We start from the raw sequence: 14684 nt of genomic DNA, 5'->3' as shown, positions 1-14684 counted from the left end.
AAATAACTCGCTGGCTAAAAGCTGGTTCGTGTTTAAATAATCAGACTTACATATTAAGCCTACTTTTAACAAGGCTTATATAGACTCAAATAGTAAAACTTCATCTTATATCCGCAAAGAGTCTTCTATATCACAAATTAATTAATTTCAGAGTTGTTTATTTTATGTTACGACTGTTGAAGAATTTGGACATAAATGTGCCCTGAAGAATGTTTTTACTGGGAAAACTAAAAGTTAAATCAATTAATCAGATTATTCATCCACCATAAGTAACATAGTAAACATAAGTATGACATTTTAATTTTCAAAAGGTTTTTAACTATAAGCTGTGGCTATAGGCTTTGTCGGTTTCAAACGAAAATGACACGCAGCGCCTCTCGCGGCGAGCTCGCGCGTAACTTGGTTTAAGAGTTTGTTCCCGCCCAATTAAAATTAATGTAAAATTGGTGATAATTAAAAGTAAATTAACCTACCAAATGATAAGAAATATTCCACGGACCATTTTTCCCGTTTATATGAACTTAATTGTAATATAAAATCGTCTTGAAAAATCGTTTATCGCTTTATAACATTCAAGAATAATATTTTTAACGCGCCATGTAGATAACCGTCTAGGTATTTAAAGATATAGTGCCAGCTTGGAGCACAGTTAAATTTCTTTACTTTATGACCTTCATTAGATAGAGTTTAATGTCCTGAACCCGAAAATATACATGTTATACCACTTTAAATTAGTATTTATTTATGAAAAATATCTATAAATTATTTAGGAAATGTTCGCTTCCCCGCCAATTTGTTTATATTCTAGTCATATTCGGCTAAGGCAGCGTCAGAGAGAAAACATATTGTCCGTGAATGACCGCAGCAAAAGGAGACCCGGAGCTTACAGGGAAGCCGATTCTTTCATTTTAATATTACATTTAATAGTGAATAGTTACTTTTTAACAGTGGTGTAGCCAGGATTTTGTTTCGGGGGGGGGGAAGGGGGAACGCCATTGAAAAAAAAAGTAAAAAAATTAAAAATATTTGTACGTACGATGATCATTTTATATATTTAATGCAAAAATATGATATATAAAAAAACTCTGTCACTATCTCTTTAAGTTTGCGTTGCCAAGTTAGAATTTTGTCATCAGTGGATTATAAATATGACTTGAAATAAGTTTCGTTCACAATTAGAGGTCGGCGTTTGAATAATAAATTATACGATTGTTTATATTTATCCGTAACCAAGCATTATTCAGAAATATTAAAAAAAAATGATTAATTTTGCATGTTAAGTAGTTGTTTATTCGTATAAAACAAACAATACTAATTTTAATGATTAATTTAATTTTTTGCGGTTAATTTATTTGTTCCGCCGATCTCTATTCACAATGTATCTCTAAAGTGGAGGAAATTTTAAGTCGGTGAAACTCGGAGCGAAATTTTGGGAGTGATTTTGCCCTTCAGTTTATTCACTCTACTTTTCGAAAACAAACTCCACTCGCAAGAGTGGAGTTTTCACTTTTTCCTCACAAGCCGAGTGCGCCTCGGAAAAAAAGAGTGAATCTGGTCAAGGTCATGACTTCCACTCTTTATATTTTTTGCCCTTCACTTTTCTCATTCTACTCTTCGACAATAAGAAACACTCGCGGAGTGCGGCCTCGGAGTAAAATTGAATCTGGCCAAGGTCACGGAGTTCACTTTTTATTTTGTTTTCTCGACCCCTAATGTATCGCGGGAAATTTGAAATTCCGAGCGGTATATTTTAATTTAGTACGAATAATTTTATTTAATCTGACTGAAATCTAACCATCTTATTTTATCGGGTTTTCAACTATTATTGATGAAATCTTAAGCGTCACAAGGTATTTGTTTTGGTGCAAGGTTATACTATAGCTAGGGCCGCTGAGAGCGGGCCGGCGCCCCAGTAAAGGTTTTTCCGGGTCCCAAGGAATACATTTTTTTTATAAAATAACATTGTTTCGCGGGATAAGTATAGTAGTACATTTATATACTTTTAGCATAAGTTGCTTTCGACGATATAAGTATGAAATATCCTATTTTTCTCGATTTGCCTCGTATATACAAACAGACATCAATTTTGGGTTCCGAAATCTCCAATTACGGATTCACTCTGTGACAGAATATCATTAGCTTAAATCGTTCAGCGTCATACTTATAGTCCCAGAGCCCATGGCAAAATAAGCATGTGATAATGTAAACAGTGGGTCAATATATTTTTAAATCAGGTTAGTGATTTGTCATAAAGAACTGTGTGTCTTACGGAGCAAAGTTGGGGCTTTCCGGAAAAACGAACCACGTGACGTCACTTCCGGTGACGTTGAAAATTGATATGACCTGATATTGGTATCATTCGATTGGTCTCAACGTGCTCTTACCAAATATCGCTAAATTAACGATCAAATAAGAAACAAGATTAAAAAAATAATTTTGAGCCTCTCCCAAATTTACATGTACAAGACAAAATTACAAAAAAGAGCTGAGGGGCAATACAACCTTTTATGTTTTTTTTTGTTGTTTTTTTATAGAAATGCTACAAACTATATGTATTTGATTTATAAAACGTTTAATGTTTGTCCATTTGTTTATTTAATTTGGTAACACTGGCAATAAAAATTCGAATGACCTTTCCCTTAAAGTATAATTTCCGAGATTATTTCCAACACGAAATTCGAATTTCTCGCCGGGAAATTGCAGATGTCCTGCCAAGAAAATGAGTGGAAATGATGACCTTGTATAAATTCACTCTTTCGACGAAAGTGCACTCGACGAGTGGTAAAAAATTCAAAGTGCGATAAAAATAATGTTTTATTCCCACTCTTGGGCGAGAGTGATAGTGCAATAAAAAAATTGTTCCAATCCCACTCTTGAGCGAGAGTTGACTAAATTGTGTTTACCGATTCCCACCCTTGAGCGAGAGTGAACTAAATTATTTTACCCACTCCCACTCTTGAGCGAGAGTGATTTGTTAGAATCACTCGTGATTTTGCCCATGTCTGGTGAAACTTGCCCAGTCTTAAGCCTCGGTTTAATCTACCGCGTGTTTTGAAACGGAAAAACCCGAGTACTATCGTTAAATGATGGCGAACGCTAATTGTAATACGAAACCAATAACGAAATACTAGTACGGGTAAAAGAGGCCCAAAACGGGCTCTCCAGCGGCAAAATTCGTCCCAACTTGCAATGTGGCCTGAAAATTCCATTTTGGTGTCTACTTTGAGGATCCGATGAGTCCGCAGCGATGCGGGGTGGACAACATAGTTTTGGGGGGGGGCAAGGGGTTACGAGGGGGCAGTTGCCCCCGAAATTTGCTCTCACCGAATTGGGCCGTGTTTGGTGTTGTTCCCGGTAGTAAATTTCACCCTGAGTCGAATGCGACCAACCACATGCCCGTAGGACAACCCGTTTCCGAGTTATGGCCGAATTTGTACTGAATCACGTGCTTTTTTCTCTAAAATGAAAAACAAAGGTCCAAATGTTAAATTTAGCAATCGAGTCAAGCTGGGTATTGATTCTGTAGTATGTGTGGACGCTGGGTCGAGCGAGACCCACCGCGGATCTCTGGGACTAATAGTTGCGGAGATATGACCGCCTAGAATTAAAGTCAGCACCAAAATCAGAAACACTGTTTACTCTCAAGCCCTAACAGATTAATGAAGCTCATCTACACTTTTCATGGCCAATGTAACAAATTATAATACATTTACTATACACTCTGAATTTATCTCCTCTCGATTACCCGGATCGTGTGCAATGAGATCTTCTTTCGATTTAGATTACCATCTAGTATTTCAATATTTCTTGAATCTATTTTAGTGAGAAATTTCTCGGAACACGATAGTGATTCTTGACAAATCTCCTTCAAAAATGTAGCGTACTGAAACATCTGAATAACAGCTATTTGCTCACTAACTATGGTTTTCTGTTCAATGTCTTTAAGTAAATGTATACGCATTGTGAACTGGTCCGTAACATATGGCAATTTCCCAGCACATTTCGAAAAAAAAACAGGTTCTTCCTCTTGGTTGTCTCTCATCGTAAGCCTCGTTTCTTTATTACTTTCCGAATTCTGATATATTTCTTGCATACAATCACGAAGTACTTTATTTTCTACTTCTTGAACATTCGTAGACAATGGAGACGACGATTCGTCAGTAGAAACCTTGTTCCATTCCACTACTTTGTCGTTTGTTTCGTTTTGATTTTCATTCTCTTCCGAAGCCCTCTTCACGTCCAAATTACTCTGAACATAGTGATGAATATTACTTTCGTTTTCTAATTTTTCAAGTTTCTTTTCCCCGATCAACAGATCATTTATTATGTCATCCACCATTTCAACCACAGCCAATTGTTCTGAAACCACATGTGATGTTTCAGCCCTATCTTCTAACTTTTTATCTGAATTCGTTTTTTGACGTTTAGCCGCTTCGAATGGATTTTCTGGTGCACCAAGTCTTTTAAAATTGACCTTTTTCCAGAAGCCGAAGGGCCACTAATAATTAGAGAGAACGGACCGTAAAGAGGTTACATGACTAAAGATGATTAAATACTAAATGGACTGTAAAAATTTTCGGGGCATGATTTGGCGTATTACCATTTGCGATCTATTTTAAAAGTATAATCGTTTTCGCGTCTATACACTATTACCCTTCTATCGCGTTAAGTCGTTGTCCCATATACTGATTCTGCCATTTACACTTACCCCGTTTAACGATATTCAACACCGAATGACACTGGTTGTAGCTCATATACTTCCCATTTTAACTTTCTATAGTTAACCCGCTTTAAACTTCCGCAACGACAGTGTGTCAGAATTTATAGCCCTGTGTACCTGGTAACAAAGACCACACCACCGGAGGTCCATCATTATACTGTCCGCGTCCCCCCTAGTATTGTTATCAAGCAATTATTATTCTTAAAATATTTAAGTGGTGCGACGCCACCGCGAAATTTTAATATCGCGATCGCGATTCTCGCGTATGACCCTTCTCGTGTGCGCTATTTGTTTGATTATTCATTCTCTCCATTCTTGGTAGCTAAAGGGTGGAGTTAAAACGTTATCGATCACTTTTAATTTGTTAACGACTTCTTCATACTTTTTTACTTGTTTAACGGTTACTACCGTACGATCTCGTAACCGACGAATGTGATGTGTTATTTCAATTTCGATTGGTAGAGTAGGAGCGTCAACATCGACCCCTAGTATACCAAAGAGTCCATACATATTTTATTTTTCGTAGAATAATTCTGACGGAGTCCGTTAGTCTTAACGGCATCGTGGGTTTCACCGGTATCGGGGTTGAATACTTTATACGCGTAGTTCTTAGGACTCCCGCTACAGTACTCGGTAATATAGCAATTTGGGCCTTATTCCGATAATTGATCGGCTATTTGACCTAAGTAGGGTCCCTCCGGGCTGTGATAAATGATTGAATCTGAAAAATTCTAAAAAAATTTCTGTAACTCGAATTCCTTCGGTCTAGACCCAATTGTATTCAATTTTGTCAAAGTTTAGTTTAATACCTTCGACCTTTTCAAAATCTTCGACATATTTTTGCTTCTCCTCCTCGGTATTAACACCCGGTGGAAAACCACTAGCTTCCGCTTTAATTTTATACATCGTTTTGATGTAGGGCGCGAATAGCCCCCCTCTCAACAAGTCGTTTTCTCATAATGCTACGCTCCGTATATCTCCAAAGTTCTATACCCCTTTTTGACGGAAATTTTTAATTCGTCCGAAACGAACGTACCGATAAAAGCTCGATTGAAGTAGTTGTGGCGACAAGTCCTCGGATTTATTTCTACACTACATCGCTGTCATAGCGAAAATACCCGCTTACCATTCACGTGCATAGGGAGAACAGAGTTGAAAAGTTTAGGGGGAGGCAGAACTCCGCTTTTAACCAAACCGTCTAAAGACTAGAGACTGTAAATGTTCCCGGTCAATCAACACTTTCGGATGCCCAACTGGGACTTTAGCGTAACGATTCACCGACGGATACAGGGAAATAAAGTCTCTGAAAAATATACGATCAAGCCCGGTAATTTTTAGGTATAGACGCGTAGCGTTCGTCCGACCTCCGTAAAACTTGTCCCGCGGACTGAGGGGTGAAACGATTTTCCTTATAACGTCTTCGAAAAAGTCTTGTTTTTTGGGTCATTGGCAATACAAGCGAACCAGCATTCCCACATCTCTGTCACTGTTTTATTCATTTTTCTTAGAATTTTGACGGACTTGAGCGTCTGTAGATAACGGTGATTATACGTGACATTAGGGTCAGTATATATCGGGGCATCACGACCTATTTTCATACATGATGGACAACCGTGAAAAAAGCAGAGTTGTAAAAAATAAATTTCGTTGCCGTAAACGTGACTGAGGAGTTATAGTTGAAGATGTCGATTGCGCTGGTAAGGTTTCCGTGACAGTCGAAGCCATAGTAATAGACGGCGATGACACGGTTTTTACTTGCGTATTGTCAGGAGAACCAATTTTATTGGAGGTGGTGATAGCGTTTGTTGTCACGATAGATGAGGTGGTAGTGGTTGAAGCGTTTATTGTAGTCGCGGTCGACACTTGAATTGTTAGATGAAAAAAAAAACACTTGATAGAAGAAACCCACTTGATTGTTGGATGACCGCAATAAAAACAAAACACTGAATTGTTGGATTAAAAAAACTACACTTGAATGTTGAAGAGAAAAAAATTAAACGTTACTCAGGGCGTCCACACCATTTTTTGTTAAAGAGTTGATGTCGACTTATACTGAGCAGGTCGGGGGTATCACAGGCTGCTTCTTGGGGTGATCTTCAGCGGATCTGTCCCTAAGATTACAGGCATCGCTTACGTGGCCTGTTTCTTCGGCGGGACAGATTCCGCACTTCTACTTGGGCTAATTGGCGGGGGGCTCCTATGGCCACCCAGATATTCACGGGAAACGCAGAGCTGCGTTCCATGTGGTTGGGATGATGTGTGCGATATCCCATGAATATCCGGCTTCTGGTTGTCGCACTGAACCCAGTGAAGGTTTTTCGCGGTACATTACACCTTTTTGAAAATTGGAGGGTATAACAAGGCTACCTTTAATAGAATCATGCAATATATTAAGAGGGTTTAGTTTTTCACAATGTGCTTCTCTTCACTTCTACATCAAATAAAACTAACAAATTAACTTAGTAATTAATAAGGACGAATTAATTAAAGATATATAGAAATTATAAAGGCTGAAAATATAAAAATGCAGTATTAAAAATATTATAACGATATAATTTAAAATAATTATAATTACATCAATCCGTATTAGGTAATTTTCCGCTTTACTACACAGCGATGTATCGGGTTTAAAATTTGGGCTAAAATATATAAAGAAATATTATTTAATCTGTTTAAATAAACTTTAAAAAAATACTTACTTCAAAAATTCGATTTTTTCTTGATGGTGGATTATTGTGCGGATAAAAACACTAACATGTTTAAGTTGATCTAGTAGGTGAAATCCGTACTGAATTTTTTTAAATTCAAGGGCGACCCCTACAGACCATAGAGGCGTAGCTTCTGTAGCAGTAGAGGGTAAGAGACCCGGTCAAATGCCTTAGACAAGTCGAGGGAGATAACATCGACTTGCCTCTGGTTTAACACTTGCATTACATCGTTTAGAAACGCGACGTGATTAGTTTCGACTGACCGAGATCGTAGGAAGCCATGCTGTGACTCAGAAACGCACGGCTTGAACCAATCATAAATAAAGGAGTGCATTACAGAGTCGAAGATTTTGACAAAACAGCAGAGCAATGATATAGGCCGGTAGTTTTTAACGTCCCCGGCAAATCCAGATTTGAAAATTGGGAACAGGACTACCGTTTTCCAAAGTGAAGGAAACTTTCCGGTGGTTAGCGAGAGGTGAAACAATGATGCTTATTCCTTTGATCGGTCGAATATAAACTTTTTCACAGTCTATGCACAAGGCCACGCCGCCCCAAATATCGTGTAAATTTTTAGCTAGGTGAACATGCTCGCCAATTTTTACATGTAGAATTTGGTTTTCGGAAGCTGGAAAACCTTTAAAATAAATTTGTAATATTTCTGCCGTTTGATTTATAATTATTTAGGTAATAAATATTTCTGAAATTTAGCTATATCAATAATTTCTACAGCTCCTTGGGCCATTCCTATTTCGTCATGCAATTGTTTAGCGGCTTTAGTTGCTAATTTACTACGAAAATATGTCAAGGCGCGATATTTTTTAAGAACCTTTGTTAATGGAAGATTATGTGGGGAACTTTCGAGCCCTAATGTAGTGACGCTTTGTGATGCGCACCTACTGAAGGAAGGTTGTGACGGGGGTTGTGTTCTTGGAGGGGACACAAGCAAAAACTGCCGTGCTAATCGTCACTGTGAGCGCAGTCCAAGTATCGTGGATCGAAGCGCAGAAGAATAACGAGAGCGAAGATATGGCTGGGATGTCCGCCTTGCTGAAGTTCGGCGCAGAGCGTGGCAGATGTCGCGGGGGCCGTATGATTCCGTGCACGTCCAGGAGAAGGAGATAATAATCACCGAGTCCCGGGAGATGTTGACAGGACCTGCTAGAGCAGGATGGGAGACGTGCACTAGGTCAACAATATTACACACAGAACCCCTCTCGAAGGTAGGTTCCGTTATTATTTGCGTCAAATGTGAGGCCAACAGCGTGTGATTGAAACTCGTATCGTCAGAGGAGGGTCTGGTAAGGGTCTCCCAATAAATTTTAGAGAAGATAGTCTCCAATAACGATCAGATCAGACTGGGCACTCGCAAGTTCCATGAGGAAAGAAATAAATAGTTTTGTTTACGATGGCTTTGACGATGGTGGGCGATACACACAGCAGAAACGAAGACAGGAAGAGCTAACATTTACCCTAGCAGCTAGTGCTTCAATGGTTGTAGTAAGGACAATGGGAAAAGATGTGAAATCTTTGCTGATAGCGAGGCGAACACTGCCACCATGCGTGTTTCTGTTTTTCCGATTGACCTCGAAGCCTTAGCCAAACAGCTCAACTGATGAGATTAAATCATCGAGTTTAGTTACGGTAATCATGAAAAGGATGGGCCGTGAGCATCAATGAATGCTCCAGCGGCGTATGTTTTAGTTTTAGAGAATCAATTTTTGTGTAGAGGAAAGAGGTGGTGGAATTTGCAGATCACAGTCTGGCATAGGCTTTGGCTGGTTCGGTTGGAGGTTTTGGACCTGGAGGCCGATGGAAGACCACGGAAATGCCTACTAACCCAGTTGTCAGGGTTAAAAGCTTGGAAAGCTTCGTGAGACGGCAGTAGTGGCAACGAAATCCGAAAAATTGCGACTCGCCTAAACAATTACAGTCTCCACTGAGAGGGGATGAAGGCCAAGCTGAAAAGATGTGCGCAGACTTGGTCGGCTGTGGTAGTGAGGTGTATCTTAGAAATCCGCAACGATCTAGTAGACTTGGCCACCAAATGAGAAAGGTTGGGGTCTGGTTTTAAGCACCATTTCGCCGTAGTTCAGCGATTGGCGACTCTCTCGCTGATGGACATAACAACCCCTTCTGGTCAATTTGCAGGGTCAAGAGCTGGATCCACATGGTGGTTGCTCACATCAAAAAAAAAGTTTGGAAATCCCGTCGATACAGCGACCGGAGACGGAGATCAAAGGGAGTAACTTCGTTGCTATTCAGGAGTTTTTCTACCGCTAAATCGAGATCCTCGATAGTTTAGGACCGTGTTATACGCAACACCCATTCCCTAAGTTCAGCATCGCTAATTGAAGTAGGGCATGCGGCCACCTTATTGGGATCGTTAAAAAACATTAAATTTTTAGTTTGAAAGGCAATGGGATCCTGGGCCACCGTGCACTTAAGACTGCGCTATCAAAGTGCCCGCTATTTTGTTTAAGCCTGCGCTAACCGCAGCGGCACTCATTTCTAGGCTACGGGCGTTTGTAGGACCTTAAAAAAATTTGTACTCCACAATTTCTTTCAGTAAACCCCTGAAAAATTATCTTGTTGGACAACGCAAATCAACGGCGCCCTCTCCCTGATCACTGTTGTCCGTGAAGACAACGTTCAACTTGTAATTTGGTTTGAATGAATTCTTCTTCTTTTAAATCTAGTGCATTTTCGCCAGAGGTTGGTGCTACTGCGATGCAGGCTGTATTTTCGTCTTCATTATTTGCGTCATTTGTTTCGAATTTCTGTAGCTGAAATACCTCCGTGAGATTTATATTACTGCAGTTAAAGATTCCACGGGCATAAACGATGTATTCAGTACGACTGCCGCTTCTATAGAGTCTAAACAAGAGAAAACGGGGTGAGTACCAATACAGCGCCTCAAGTCTAATTTTTTAATAAATATATGTCATGTATTTCGTTATAAAATTATAAGTCTGCATAGTGCTTTATTGATTTGTGTATAAAGACCCTCAACAGGGCGTGGATTTATGATTATTGAATTTCAAAATGGGTACAAAATACCTTCACAAATACTAAATACAACATTTGCCTCCCTCTCATTATCCGAAACGTAGCTATGTTCCTGGTGTTAATTTTCATATAAAAGTTCATTTGATTGTTGTCCCTAATAGACCCTTCTATAAATACTACTAAATATTTACTTTTGTACATAGAGAAGTAAAAGGTTTGGCTCGTTTTTTCATGAATCAGGGAGGCTTAAAAATTATTATCTGGAAAACCTGCCAACTTTAGCTTAAAAGTAGATTTTAAATCGAAATCCTCTTCATTTAACGGTTATACTTTCATACAAACCATTGTAAATAGTGAATTAACAATATCTCATTGATAATGCCTTGGCTACATTTAAAAATATCGACGTAATGGGTGACGCTTTTAGAAAATAGCAACCAAATAGGACTGTACATAAGGAGATTTTTTAGTACCAAAGGACTTTCGCCTTACAGCAAGAGGAGCCACATACGATCCCAGCTTGTGGCACTGGGTGAATATTTGGAGTTTGCAAGTTACCTTCCCACTGATTAAAGGGGGTTTTCCCTCGAGATCTTCGGTTTCCCCATCACATAAGTACTTGCTGAGGTTAACGGTAATAGGAAGTGTAGGGAGCTGACCCAACCACTGGTTAAGGTATTAGCCTAGCTAATTATTATAGCGTTATGTGGTCTTTTTGAAGTGTTTGGAAGTTCAGGAAATGATTATAACTGCGAATTCGTAATTCAAAACTATATACCTATTAGGGAATCTGTGATATCCGGAAGCTCTCCATCGTCGTAACATTCGGAAATCGAAAATTTAGGTGAAGTTCTACCATTTGTGGAAATTTTGGGCCGAATATACATTGTCGTTTTTCCCCAACAACGGTGTACTACTTCGCCCGTGAACGATAAACCCCGTGCCATTTTTGGTACCACCAACGATGTTCCTGATGCCTTAAGAAATTTAATTCTTAAAAAAGAAACAAAAACAACTTTCACTACTTCACAAATATTGATGAAATAAGGGTACAAAATTCACTCTTTCAATGAGGTTCACTTGTTGAATATCTATCTAACGCGGATATTAGGTATTTCTGTTGCCATATAAGGCTGTTTTACTTCAGTAGGAAACCATGACAAAATATAGTGTTATAATTGGTATTAAATAAAATGCTTCCAGTTTTAGGCCCGAACCCAAAAACTGGGGATTCACGACTTTTGCCCTTTACTATATTTAATCGTTTTTGATGGTCCTTCTGTGTAACAAAAACCAAGTTTCCCACGGATAAAACTATCTTTTAAAATATACTATATGAGTTATATATATAGTTCCGATTTTAATTGTTTTTTTTTATCTTATATAAAGCATTTGTTAGTTTATACGATATTCCATAAACTACTACTGAAACTCCTGAATGTATAATAGCAAGGTTAAAGTCCAAATAACTTATTCATCGTTTATTGTAATTTTCCAGGAAAAAGAATAATTTTGTTCACGAAGTTCATTTGCATTCCACATTTTGTTTAACTTAACAGTGTACAAAACCAATCCGTGATTGCTGAAAGTTGTTTTCACGCCACCACTAGGAACTTTATACGAAGTATTATCAGGAAACAATGAAATATTTTAAGAAGAGCTCAGATACCAGTCCATTGGAGATCTCACGTTAGGTCTGGGAAGGAAGATTATTAAAATTATTTTATAAGTTGATACCGCGGTACAATGATTTTTGAACCGGTATATGTAAAAATATATAATAATAATAATAAATGTAAAGGCCTAGGTTTGCTTCTGCCTGTCCGCCCTAAATTAACTTGCCTGGTAGGCAAATATACTGGTGGTAGGCGAACCGCAGGACACGTTGGCCTAGCACCAGGATATTTGCCTTCCAGGCAAGTAAATTTAAACGGGGACAGGCAGAAGAAAACCTAGGCCTTTAAACATAATTTCTAAAATTTCGAAACACTATTATATGACCGCTAGGCCATAGAAAACATTTGTCAATAAGAAAGTTTTAGAGAATTATTAAAAACTTTTTATTTTTGGTTTTTTAATATTTGACAATTTTTTCCCAAAACAAGACGACTTTGAAAATTGATGAGATAAGCGTAAAGTTAAATTTGGCCATATTACACTTTTTGGTCGATTACCAGGTTGCGGTACAGTTCCAAACCCTATTCAAATTTATTTAACACCAGTTTTTTTTTGTAAAATTAAAATTCGTTTTTAATTCGGTTGCTAACTTTACCAATTTTTAAAGTTTAGTGACAAAGTTCCGCGGCATCGAGGGTGAGAAGAAAAACGCATCCGATTTAAAATGTGGAAGGCCCAGCTGGCGTTTGGATAATGACTTAGTCAGAGCATCAAAGCGACAAAGTAGTTTGCGAGACATGAGCGAGAGAGTCAACGCATGGATGAAGCGAGGCAGCAAGGATATCCGAAGCATGACCAATTTTTGGTTAGGTTTGAGAGGAGCCTTCCAAAGGGAGGTCAGAAGAGCGCCGTAGTGGAGCGAAGTGGTCGCAGACTTGCCACTGGGATTATACGAAACCTCCAAGTAAACAGAGACTCGGTAGAGATCGGTGGTATAGGCACCGAGGCAAACTGGAACGTAGCGTGCTGAACAGCGGTGAGGAGACCGCGAAATTTGCTACTGTCCCTATTTTCTTCAAAACGGCTTACGCCAGTATTGGGTAACATATGCGACATAAGCGGATACGCCTGACTATCTAGGGTTGGTACCAGGTGCTGCACGCCCAAGTCATACATGCTCTTATTCTCAGGGCTAACACTATGCCCTGATATATCAGCGCTTGTAGAGGGAAGGTTTAAATCGGGCTCAACATCTTCAGAACGCCTTTTCTTTAAGCCGCGATCCTCTCTCTGACCTTCTTTCTTTTCTCCTCTCTCTTGTCGTCAAGCCATTTAATTCACATCTCAAAATCGGTTACGGCTCCAGTTCTTTCCAATCAGGTAACACTTACGGTGCTAAGACCTTCCAGTGTGTGCAGTTACGTGTTTAACCATTCTCCTGCTTCGTTAACACTACCGGTACTACGCTCTTTTCGGGTGCATGTGCAGTTACGGGTTTAATCCTTCTCCTGCTTCGTTTACACTTATGGTACTAAGCCCTTCTCGTGTGTGCAGTTACGGGTTTAACCCTTCTCCCGCTTCGTTAAAACTTACGGTACTACGACCTTCTCGTGTGTGCGTTTGGTTTCCCCTGATTCGGTACCAGTAGTGTCGAAAACACGACTGGAATAAAAGTTTTAAACGTAATTTTAAATTATGAAATACATCTTAATTATAAATTTCCACCTGAGCATAGAAACATAGTCACTATGTTTCGAAATTAAAAAGGGATAATACACACATCATTTTACAATAAAACCAAAAGACTAGTTCCTAAAAATTTTGGTTTAAAAATATTAATTTACCGACTAGTTTCTCCAAAGGTTTGAGTTTAAAAATTAAGGCACAATATCATTTCGTTAAAGAATATTATTAATTAACCGCCTAGTTTTAAAAAGAGGTACATCATTATTTGGTTTTACCAAGAATGTATTTTTTTATATTCAGGGTGAATGAATTTATTGAGACGCTTTTCAGCTTTGTCTTAATCCGACCTCACGTATACTAGCATACCGCCTCATATCCCCCACGATCTTCCGACGAGATTTCTCGACTCCGTCCCGCGTCGAAATGATGCCACCATAGGTGGAAGTTCATTGGTTCCCTTGAACTTACTTTCATGGAGCTCGCGGACGGAAGGAATATATTCATTCCCCCTGAATAAAAAAAAACTTTCCTTGGTCTATACAGGAATATTTTTATTTGAAAATGGTTATCTGTTTTTATCAGATAATAATTACATCGATTAAACAGATGTGTATGGTTATCTGCCCCTACTTTTATCTGATTTGCTGAAAAACTTGTTAAAGTTAACGGTAATAGTTAGTGTAGGGAGCTGTTGTCTCACGTGGCATGAGGACTTGCACCACCGACCTCCTACGCATTATAACCTGGTCACCTGAATTAAAGGTTTCAAAAAGTCGCTTGATGACTTAGGCCTAAGGTGGTGCCTTGGGTATTAGCCTAGCTAGCTTATCCGCACTTTATATTCGAATAGTTCAGGCGCATAGGAACGTGTAAGATAGGGGGGTACATGTCAATTGCTTAATTAGGTGTCCCTTTTCAAACCATTAAGGCGCCATTTCCAAATT

The sequence above is a fragment of the Leiobunum rupestre genome, chromosome 9 (genome assembly GCF_980474605.1).
Source record: "Leiobunum rupestre chromosome 9, qqLeiRupe1.1.hap1, whole genome shotgun sequence".
Taxonomy (NCBI): domain Eukaryota; kingdom Metazoa; phylum Arthropoda; class Arachnida; order Opiliones; family Sclerosomatidae; genus Leiobunum; species Leiobunum rupestre.
Note: the sequence above shows the minus strand (reverse complement) of the source record.